Genomic DNA, 12,063 nt, shown 5'->3' on the forward strand with positions numbered 1-12,063 from the left:
GAGAATGTAATTGGAATATAGCCAGGTATAGAATTTAGTTTTATCATTTTTCATATCCCTTATTGATTCTTAATTCTTCCAAAAAAGAATCGGGTCACTGGCTCTGAGGGATTCAAATACTCTGTGGGTTTCCATAATGGTCCCTGACACTTAACAACTGTTTTGTGAAATCAAGATATAATGCTGTTTATTCCATTAGGAAAGCGAGGGCCCATTCTTTACCAGCACTTTTAATAGGTACATTCATTTATATTGAACTCGCAAAGTTGAAGATTAGCATAATTTGTGAAGATTTCTTTATTCAGCTTTCAAGGCTCCAAATGCACAAGACAAATAGAAAATAATGTGATTCGGAGTTTTTGTTAAATTGCTGGTTGGTGTTTCTTATATAGTAAAGAATACTTGCAAATAGAATGTGTAAGAAAATCAAAGAAAATTTGGACATTTTGCTGAACTTTGTTAATATGAAGCGTCAGATAAAAGACTGAAGTTTTTAAAACACATTTTGCAAACACTTTATCTTAAATGTGACATCTACCAGTATTGATTAACATCAGTGGATGATGTCACCAAAGTTTCCATCATCCTCTTAAATAAGAACAAAGACATTTTCACTTTTCAATCTCATTTTATACAGTACTTCCCATTTCAGAGTAAATAATTTCATATGTGTAATTGTTTCATCTTACCAGAAAGATATGATTGGTTTCAGGGTTTTAGCTCAAATAGCAGAGAATTTTCCCCCAATAGATTTGGTTATCTTTAACACCAGTGGCATTGTTCCATTCCATAGCAATATAAAAATGGTTAAAATATGAGGTGTTAAGAAATTTCACAGTATATCATTTGACATTTAACAATAATTCATTTCCCAACAGTATATTCATTGCATGTTTGTCATGGTATTTTAAAAAGCTTTTATTCCATGTACCATGCTTTTCCACCTTTTCTTAGAAAAATGTTCTGCTTCTCAGAGCATAGTGACTGCTGTTTCACATTGAGAAAGCAGCACTATTTGCTCAATATCTATGCATGTCAGGCATTGCCAAAATATAGGTGAATCTATTCAGTAATTTAGATTTTATTGGCAGATGGGCTGTTTTGAATCTATTGTTTGTTTAATGTTATATATTTAGACCCATAGACATATAAATACTAATATGTATAATCTTATATGCTGCAGAATATTTTTTCTTATTGTAAACAGCTATAAACAAGTATTTCTTGGTGAAAACACAGTACTGCAGGGCATGCTCAGTAGATGGGGATTAGCATTCTTTACATGTCCATGTATTTCCTCATTTACCAAGAAATGATTAAAGCGAGTTGTGGTACATGAAAAGGCACAGTTGAGTCAGGGACAATTTGTACTGGATTTTTTTTTTTTTTTTTTTTTTTTTTTTTTTTTGGCTTCTGCCTATTCAGTAACCATTAACTTAAACATGATGTTTTGAGTACTTCATTCACCTGTTCTGGACATGAGCTAGGGAATGAAATCTATTTATGTGTGCAGAGCAATGGTTAAAATAATTATAGTCCAGGGATAACTGGCATTGGGCTCTGAATTCATAAAGACAAAGCAAAAGAAAACAAGAGATAGTCATAGCTATACATCCACCACAGCAGAGTTACGGCTGTTATGGTGCGCTGTGTGTACCTCAATTATAGCACTAATCAGACAGGATCCACTAATGTGTGGGCTTCTGTTATTCATTTTTGTGTTTCCAGGACTGGCACATAGTTAGGCACTCAGTAGATGTTTCTTGCATGCATGAAAGAGGCAGTTTCAGAGTAACAGGGTTATTTATATCTGCAGTGATGATAAGAGTAAACTTCAGCATGGAATGGATATTTATAACTTAGGTGAAAAAATCACCCATAATACAAGAATGTCCTTCTCTACCTCAAGCTTAGTTTTACAGTCAACATATGACAAGGACCATGGCCTTTTCTGATGTTTTGCTTGAAGCATTGACTTTAACTTTGCCTTGGTTCTAGCTGGTTAGCTTTCTTTTGTTCTGTTTTGATGATGTGGGATAAGCAGCTGATTTTAATTATTAAACAATCTATTAATGTAAAGTACCCAGTCCTTTCCTAAAATTTTGCTCTGCATTAGAATGCATGCATATATCATTTTGGCTTTTCTGCATTTAGTAAACATTCCAAGCACAAGTTTCTCTCCGGAAGCTTAAAACGTCTTTTCAAATAGGATTAATTTTAAAACATTCTTGAAATGGATGAAAATTATGTCTATATGCATGTGACTGAGTTTTTATTTTACATAAGATACAGCATAGCCAGTTTATCACATACATAATAAGTAAGGTAAAATGAGTCATTGATGTATCTATTCACATAGCAATAACTCTTACAAAAAATGCGAACTATAAGCATTGAAGATGAGAAGAGTCAGCAAAATGTAAGAAATTATACCTGTTGGCAGTCAAAATTTGTGACAAATTACTAAAATTCTTGGTGCTCAGATTTGTTACATTGAGCATCAAATCTATAGAGCTCCACATTTAATTTGATGGTATCGCTGTATAGATATATTTTTATCTTGTATCATTTTTAGAATATAGTACTGAGATATACATGAACTCTTATGGTATCACAAAAAGTATCATGAGGTATTTTAAAGTCTTGTAGCCTAGAGCCTCCATATTTTTTAATGACTTTCAACTCATTTCCCTAATACAGAAATTAAATAATGATGCTATGACCGATAGCACATTTTTTTAAATTTTTGTATGAATAAAGGGCTGAACTCCAAACAAATAAAAATAGATCAAGATGGAGATCTGTAAAAGCTATCATTTATTTTACTGATTCTTAATTTTTTTTTAGGTTCACAGATCCCTTTAAGTACCTGAAGGCCATGACCCCTTACACCAGAAAAATTCCCATACACGTATCCACTTAAAATTCATATAAAATGAATTCAGTTTCATGGAGTCTAGGTATAGGACCCCTAGTTTATTGAGAACACTGTTAGGTGCTTTATATTGTGCGGGATGGCTGGCATAGTCAGGTCTCTGAGAGTTTGTAGGCCTGTTGGTGAAAAAAGCCTACTGCCAAGAAGTGGCTCAGTAGCAGCACCCTTGCCTGTTGTCTTTGGCTAAAGGACAAAGTTGCCTGCCCAGCATTATTCCCTCAACAGAGGAGGCCTGCAGGCTAGCAGATGCCCTCTTGAGCCTGGGGAGGGAGTGGGTGAGGGGGAACATGAGGACAAGTCTGCCTCCCGTAGTCATGTGATGTGTATTGGAGGAATTAATTCCCCTCGCCGAGCCTCAGCCCTCTCATTGTCAAAGTGGAAATAGCAGTCCTCTAACTCAGGCTGTTACTGTGAACGTCAGATCTGTTCAGGCATGAGGAGGAGCTGTGTGGATGATAACGTGGTGAGATTCTGTCTCCCGTCCCAGTTCCTGGGAGGGGACCATGGTAGTAAAGAGGTGCGGGGGAGCCTCCAGCAGCCCAGCATGTGCTGCTCTCAGCCACCCTCCCCAAAAATCTCTCTGGTATTTACAGGATTGTAACTGTGCAGCATGGTATTTTGAATTAAGGGTTATAGATTCTTCATTTCAGTTATCTGGGTATTACTTTAAATCCTCCCATTTGGAATCAACATGTCAAAATTACTTTAAAATATATTGTCTGTCAAATCAAGAACAAAAATAGTCTTTATAAAAATAATACTGCTTCTATACTTATTACAATATTATGATTGGTTACTTCAATAAAGAAAATAATGGAGCTCTGCCTTTTAAATTGGGTTGAGGCAAGAGGAAAAGCCCATAATGGTGCCCCTGTCAAAATGAATGAAGACAAAGGGATACAAGGCATGGCCTGCTGCCCTGATGTGCGGAGCTGCCCAGTTCCATGGAAAGCCACCCCCGTGGAAGCACAGCTGTACAGCAGGCTGAAGACTCTGTGCTTTTGTGACAGCGTTAGTTCCTATGTACTGCTGGGCTTTGAGTGCCCATAGACATGCTCTGGACACCAGGCCAGCATCGCCAGGGCTCCTTCAGTTGATTGCTGCAAGTCCTATATTTGGAGGGCCCAAGGTTCCCTGGCACCAAGCATTTGTCCTGGAGTGTTACATATGACTCCTGCAAGGGGGCCGGGGAAAGTACAACGCAGGTGCAGTATAGCACTGCATGTAATGTAGTATTGCATTGCTATTTCTCAGATGCTTACTACATGTCAAGCATTGTCCTCAGAGGTTGCTATATATTATCCAATAATCTGATGAGACTCAGTATTATCTTCATTTTGGGAGAGTTGGTTTCTCATCTATGGAAGCATGGTACCTTCAAGGAACAAGTGTTACAAAGACAATGAATTGATTTTCAGTGATTTTGGCCCTTCAGTGGTATTTGGGGTTTTTGAATCTCTTATTTTTGTTTTAAATCCCCATCAGTTTATAGTTAATAGCATAGATTTACAAGTGTAATAACTCAACTAATGTATTTTCATTTAGTTAAATAAAATATTATTGTCTTATTCCACATGCAGCCATTTAGCTCTTTAAAAATACGAGAGAGATATTTAATTTCATTTTAAAGCCCATCTCCCTTACTTCCTTTAAACCTGAAAATCCTTAATGTGTTTCTCTGGAAAAATCTTCAGTTCTCTCCTTTGAGATATGACAGGCTTCACCACACTGAATTTGCTGGTGTAAGGACATTATAATCAGGCCCAAGGTGGACAAGCCACGAAATATGCATGTTCCCACACTTAAATATTAATATTTGTAGAAGAGTATTTGCAGGTTTTAACATTTGGAGCACCTAAAAACTATTCATATATTTTTTTTCTTTGAGACCTATTTAAATATACCTTAAACTAAATAAAATGAAAATATTTCATGTAAGCTTTTTAATATCAAAAGAGAAATAAACTTTTAGTATATTGTGAGCAGTTACTAAAATATAGGATATAAACAGCTTAACTAGGTGAGCACACTGTAAAAGACCAGAGAAAGGGAACTAACACCAACAGGGTGCCGACAGTGGGCCAGATCCTGTGCTAGGCACTCTGAACTTTTGTATCGTTTGCTCCTCCTAGCAGCTTTGAGAGTTGAAATTTGTTATACCCCTTCTACAGGTGAGGCTGTTAGGGCAAAGAAAGGTTATATGAGTCTCCCAACGTCAGTGTCAGAATTCAACCAAGAGCCAGCTGACTCCAAATCCAATGTTCTTTGCGTTACCCATTGCAGCCAGAGGTTCCCCTGCCTCGGGCCTGCCTAAGCTCTTGGCTATCTGTAGACCCTGGATCAGCAGCAGCTGTAGAATCCTATGCAGAGGCCACCTCACTTATGCTCAGTGCCTAGACTCTCAGTCTGTGCCACTGGACAGCATGTCTATCTCTGTGCCAATTAGGACAGTCACACTGTCCTAATTACTGTAGCTTTGTACCATGTCTTGAAATCTGTGCGGCAAGCCTCCCTGCCTCCCCCAGGACACACACATACACATGCTCTCACACTCTCCCTCTCCCTGTCCACCCCCCACTTTAGGATTGTCTTCACTGTTCTTGGACTTTAGACATATTTTTAATGAAAATATATATACACACACACACACACACAGTATTCCCAGGCTATGGAACAGTATCATGAGGAATAGGGAGTTATAAGAAAAATGTCAATCCCATGGTGACTATACTTTTTTTTTTTCCCCCTACATAGAAGCAAATCAGTTATCAAACCTTAGGACACGATTATCCTCAGAAAATGGGCTATTGGGATTGTTTTTATTTTTGCTTGGCTAAGAATCCAAAAGGCTTAGTAAGCATTGTTGAATATTTCTAAAATATATTAGAAACTCCATATCTTCTGTCAGTACACTGAAAACAACTTAATCATAATTAATGATTCCATTTTTTGCAGTGATGGCTGCTCCTAACCAAGCTCCCTGTGTTGTCCCTATAGTTGTTTGTGTGTCTTAATGCTTACTGTTCACATTTACTTATTTCTGATAATTAGCCTCTCTTTTCAAACATTGTGGTGTCAGAATATCTACCCCTGGGTATTTGAGAGTTCTAATTAGAGACATTCACTGAGCATCTGCCTTGTTCAAGCCATTGTGCTGGTTGTTATGAAGATATGGAAATAATAAAACACAATCCCATACTCCTTATATTTATCCCAGATATGAAAAAAGATAATATTAACATTGTATTGGCAATGCTTGTGAAAGAGGGAGCTGTGCCAATTAAAATAACAATAACTAAAAGAAAACTATATTTATAAATTAAGAGCTAACTTTTGATTGGACTTGTCATTAAGGAAATGCCCTTCAAATTGTTATTCATATTTCCTTCACTAAACTTTTTGCCTAATGGTATGAGAAAAGTAGAATTTCCTTTACTTTTTAAATATGTTTCCAAGATCTTAACTCTAAGGAGTTAAAATTTGACTTTTTGCCTAATGGTATGAGAAAAGTAGAATTCCTTTACTTTTTAAATACATTTCCAAGATCTTAACTCTAAGGAGTTAAAATTGAGAAGTTCAATCAAAATTAATATATGAAGTCTCTGTTTGTTCTCTGAATTGAATTTGTGGGAAATTAAATATACTTTAGGGCCAACTTTTTTAAAAGGATGTAGCCCTGCAAATTCTGGAAACCATAGAAATCATTTAAATAGGTATAAATGTGCATTTTTATTCACTTTCCAAAAGTCTCTAAAGCATCTGTGGAAATAGGTTATTAAGTGGTTTTCTGCAGTGAGTCATTGTTTGATGGTAGAAATTAAGAGGCCACACCACAGAAACACTGCCCAAGTCTTTGCTTGGCACAAACCAAGTGGGGAGCTACTTTCTAAAACAGCATAAAGAAAAGGCAGTACTTTCCATTATGGAGCAGCGGGGAGCAGGGGTCATCTGGAAGGTCTTTAGTAGAAACACCAGAGAGTTAAAGGTGCTGTGTGGGAAGATAAAGCCAGAGGCCGAGAGAACTGGACCCACTGTCACCCTGCAGTCATTAATGAGGACTGTAATTGGAGGATGGGGGTCGGGGGATGGAACAGGCAGAGCTGGGGCAATTCTGGTGGTGAGCATCAGTGTTTGAGTTAGAAGTGGGGTCTCATCTGGGGTCCACCACTCCCCTTATTTGCTAAGAGACTTTAAGAAATTAACAGGCTCTCTGAGCATTAGTTTCTTTATCTCTAAAGTGGAAGTAATGATATTCACCTGACAGTGAAACTAGGAGGATTAAATTCAATAAAGTAGACTTTCTCCAGCATATTTCTTTCCCAAAGCATTCTTCACATACATTTCCTCATTTAATCCTCAGACCCCCTTGGAATACTGTTACTTATTAGGTACTATTACTATCTGCATGTTAAAAATGAGAAAACTAAGGCTTCAAGCTGTCACTTGCTGAGATCACAAACCTAGAGCAAGGACTTAGACCCAGGATTCTGATTCCGTTTCTTTTGCCTGAGAAGAGTCTGCCCAGGGTCTCCCAGTGGCCAAGTCACAGCCGACACAGTTCCCAGGGTTGCACAGAAGAAATAAAGAACTCCGAAAGCTACACTATTTCACCCTTTGATAACCTCTAAAAGAATCAGTGAAAGAAGTGTATCCCAACATTAACTTATCGTCACTATAGAGTGTCAGAATAAATTGTATACCTGCGACATTACAGATAGGGAAAACAAAGCCCAGATGGCAAGTGTGGAGTGACCTGCTTTATAAAACTGCTATACTGGTCCCAGAGGTTGCAAATCACTTTGTTCCAGAAAATTCCAACTTGAGCGTTTTAGATGTAAGAAATCTAAATTAAGAAAGTAAAGAACATTCACAAGTAAAAGATCTCTTTACAGAAAAAAAAACACGGGGCGAGGCATAGTGGCTCACACCTGTAATCCCAGCACTTTGGGAGGCCAAGGTGGGAGGATCACTTGAGCCCAGGAGTTTGAGGTTACAGTGAGCTGTGATCGTGCCACCTGTGCTCCAGCCTGGGTGACAGAACAACACTCTGTCTCTAAAGGAAAAGAAAAAAGAAACACACACAATTATTTTCTTGAGACCTCCCACCTGTTAAGAAATAATTTATGGAGAGGCAGCACAGTGTACTGTGAACTCTTGAATAGCTGGCTGTATGTGGGTTGGGGCGATCACCATGGCAACAAGCTTATCTTAAAACATTCATTTAGACTCATCATTGGAACAGTGAGGAGTAAGAAAGGAATGGTCTCTCAGGACCTCAAGGGATTTTCTTACAGCTCTGTCCTCCTTAGTTACTCTAGCCCAGCTCTGTTTGTAACTCTAGTTGCTAAGGTACATGCCAAAATTTTTTTAAAAGGGTAACTCGCCAAGAGAAATATGCTTAAAATCTTATAAAGGGAATAGCAAAAGCAGTGATAAATCTGGAAAAGTAAAAGAAGCAAACAATTGGTTTTCTGGAGCTTAGTCACTAAACAAAAGTACAATGAATAAGATACTTGAAGTCTGCTTGCAAAGTTTGAAAATTGAAGGAGGAAAATCTTAAAAAGGCTAAATACCAGGTGAACATTAGAAGTCTGGTCCTCTTTCTAAACCATAAAATCCTTTTGTTTTCCCTCAGTTTGCCCAGCACTAAATGTGTGTCCAGTGTACTTGCTTCTTGGTGGAAGTTTACACACTAGCTTTTAGAAATATATAGAGACATTTGTACATTCCTAGTAACTCTGAATAGCTGGTGAGAATTTCAGACAAGGTTGAGTTTGTTTGAAATACTTTTTAATTTCTAGGGGATTTGTATTAATGGACAAAATTATTTGGATTAAATTCTCCAATAAAAAGACATACAGTGACTGAATGGATAAAAAAACAAGACCCAACTATATGCTACTTACAGGAGAGTCACATCACTTTTAAGGATGTGACTGAAAGTCAATGGATGGAAAAAGATATTCACACAAATAGAAACCAAAAGAGAACAAGGATAGCTTTACAGTGTCAGACAAAATAGACTTGAAGTCAAAAACTATAAAAAGAGACAAAGAATGATATTATGTAATAATAAGGGGAATAATTCATCAAGAGGATGTAACAGTTGTAAATACATATGCACCCAACATCAGAGCACCTAAACATGAAAACAAATACTAAAGGATCTAAAGGAAGAGATAGATTGCATACAATGATAGTAGACTTTAATACCCCACTTTCAATAATGGACGAATCATCCAAACAGAAAATTAGTAAGGAGGAAACATTGGACTTGACCAACACTTTAGACCAAATGAACCCAACAGAGTTTTCCATCCAACAACAATAGAAAACACATTCTTCTCAAGTGCATAGGGAACATTCTCTAGGAGAAGTCACATGTTAGAGCACAAAACAAGCCTCAGCAAATTTAAGAAGACTGAAATTATATCAAACATCTATTCTGGCCACAATGTTATAAAACTAAAAATCCATACCAGGAAAACTTTTGGAAAAGTCAAAAATACATGGAGATTAAACAATATGCTTCTGAACAACCAATGGATCAATGAAGAAATTAAAATGAAAATTAAATATTTTGAGACAAATGAAAATGGAAACACAACATACTAAAATGTATAGGATCCAGCAGAAAACAGTTCTAAAACTAAGAGCAAAGTTTACAGTGATACACACCTACAATGAAAAAGAAGAAAGATCTCAACCTAAAGTTATACCTCAAGAAACTAGAAAAAGCACAAACTAATCTCAAAGGTAGCAGAAGGAAGGAAATAATAAAGATGAGAGTAGAAATAAATAAAATAGGGACTAGAAAAACAATATAAAATGTCGACTTCAAACTAAGTTTAAAAAAAAACCCTTAGCTAGACTAAAAAGAGAGAGAAGACTCAACATCAGAAATGAAAGATTACAGCTAATGCTACAGTAATAGAAAGGATCATTACAGACTATTAAGAACAATTAAATATCAACAAATTGATTAACCTAGAAGAAACAGATAAATTCCTAGACACAGCCTACCAAGACTGAAATAGGAAATCTGAACAGACCAATGAGTAAGGAGATTGAGTCAGTACTAAAAACTCTTCTGTCAAAGAAAAGCGTAGGACCTGATGGCTTTCAGCTGCCGAATATTTAAAGAAGAACTAATACCAATCCTTCTCAAACTCTTCCGAAAAATTAAATAGGAGGGCATACTTCCAAACTCTTTTTGCAAGGTCAGCGTTACCTTGATACCAAAGGCAGCCCAAGGACATTATAAGAAGAGAAAATTACAGGCCAATATCCTTGATATGAACATAGATACAAAAATCCTCACTAAAATACTAGCAAACCCAATTCAACAGCACATTAAAAGGATCATCCAGGGTGATCAAGTGGGATTTCTCCCTGGGTTGTGAGGATGGTTCAGCATACACAAATCAACAAATGTAATATGTCATATTAACAGGATGAAGGACAAAAACCATATGATTATCTAATTAGGTACAGAAAAAGTATTTCACAAAATTGACTGCTTTATTAAGGCAGCCTGTTGCTAGGTCATTTTTAAGTTCTAAATAGCAATAACAGCAGCTGACTGACTCTTAATTGTGCAATTACTATACACCAGGCATGTTTTATGTCCTTTGCAAGCACTAACTCAGTGCTGCTCAGCTAGAAAGGATTCAGTTAATTTTATTTTCTTTTTTATTACTCATCAGCCAGATCTCTTATTGATTTGGTTTAGGTTCAGCTATATTTTTCCTACCTATATTCATTGACTCTAATATAAGCCATAAAATTTTGTGTAATTTTAATCTGATTATCATTTCCTCTAAGTTTTTTGAGGATCAGTATCACTTTGTTAGAACAACCTTTGGAGACCTCCTTCTTCCATCTCCCTTCAGAGACTCCTGGTTAGCTTCAGTCAACTCAAAGTGTGATGATGTCAGAGTAAACTGATAGTTTTCAAGTTCGTGTAATAGTAAGCATCTTGGTGATAATATTAGGGCCAACAAAGGGGAAAAAACATCCCAGATCCTTAATGGAAGAAAGCAGATGTAGAGATGAAACACTCAAAACAGACCACTAAGTTATTTAAATGTTAATTTGTGATAAATTGGGCTACATCAAAAATTCCTCAAGAAAACAATTAGGCAAGCCACAAAACTGGTAGAAAATATTTGCAACACATATATCTGTCAAAGGACTTATATTCAGATTATATAAAAAGCCCGTATAAATTAATAAGTCAAATTACGAATACGCAAAAAGTTATATGTAGTCTGCACAGAGGAAGGTCTGTAAATGAGCAATAAGCATATGAAAAGATGTGCAGCATCATTAAGCATCAGGGAAATGCAATTGAGATACTGCTCACACCCACTCGAATAGAATAGCTAAAATGTACAAGACTGATAATAACAAATGTCAGTGAAGATATGGAGCAACTTAGACTCTCATACTTTGCTAGTGGAAGTGCAAGGTGATACAATCTTTTGGAAAAACTGTTTCTCATGAAGTTAATATATACTGACCCTGTGACCCAGCACTTGCACTCCTATTTATTTGCCCAAGAAAAATAAAAACTTAAATCTTCAAACATTTGAATAAAAATGGTCATAGCATTCTTATTATACAAAACCTCCAAACCAAAAATAATCCACATATTTGGCAAAAAAAAAAAAGGATAAATTGAGGTATAGTCATATAGTGGAATGATAGCAATAAAAGTCACAACTACTGAATCACTCAAAACATGGATGAATCTCGTAGGCACAAAGGAATGGAGTGTGTGCAGTATGATTCCATTTATATCAACTTATAGAACAGTGTTTACCTCTTGGGCGGGGGTGAGATATCTTGAGGGGACTGTGCTACATTGTATATATAGTTCCCAAAAAGTCAGCCAAAAACTTTGCTTTTTAAGAAAAAAAAATTTATTTTTAATTATTATGGGTATGTAATAATTGTATGCATTTATAGAGTACATGTGATGTTTTGATACAGTCATACAATGTGAATTAATCAAATCAGGGTAATTGGGATATCCATCACCTCCAGCATTTATCGTTTCTTTGTGTTAGGAACATTGCAATTCTACTATTTTATGAAAACTTTGCATTTTATTGTTTGCTCAATTC

The 12,063-nt window shown here is 36.4% G+C and overlaps 1 protein-coding gene across 6 annotated transcripts in view; it reads left to right on the top strand.

Moving 5' to 3' along the window:
- Positions 1-12,063, top strand: part of FNDC3B (fibronectin type III domain containing 3B) — a 322,862-nt gene that overhangs the window by 306,917 nt on the left and 3,882 nt on the right. The gene's annotated exons all lie outside the window — the stretch shown is intronic.

This window comes from Lemur catta, chromosome 1, assembly GCF_020740605.2.
Source record: "Lemur catta isolate mLemCat1 chromosome 1, mLemCat1.pri, whole genome shotgun sequence".
NCBI classification, from domain to species: Eukaryota; Metazoa; Chordata; class Mammalia; order Primates; family Lemuridae; genus Lemur; species Lemur catta.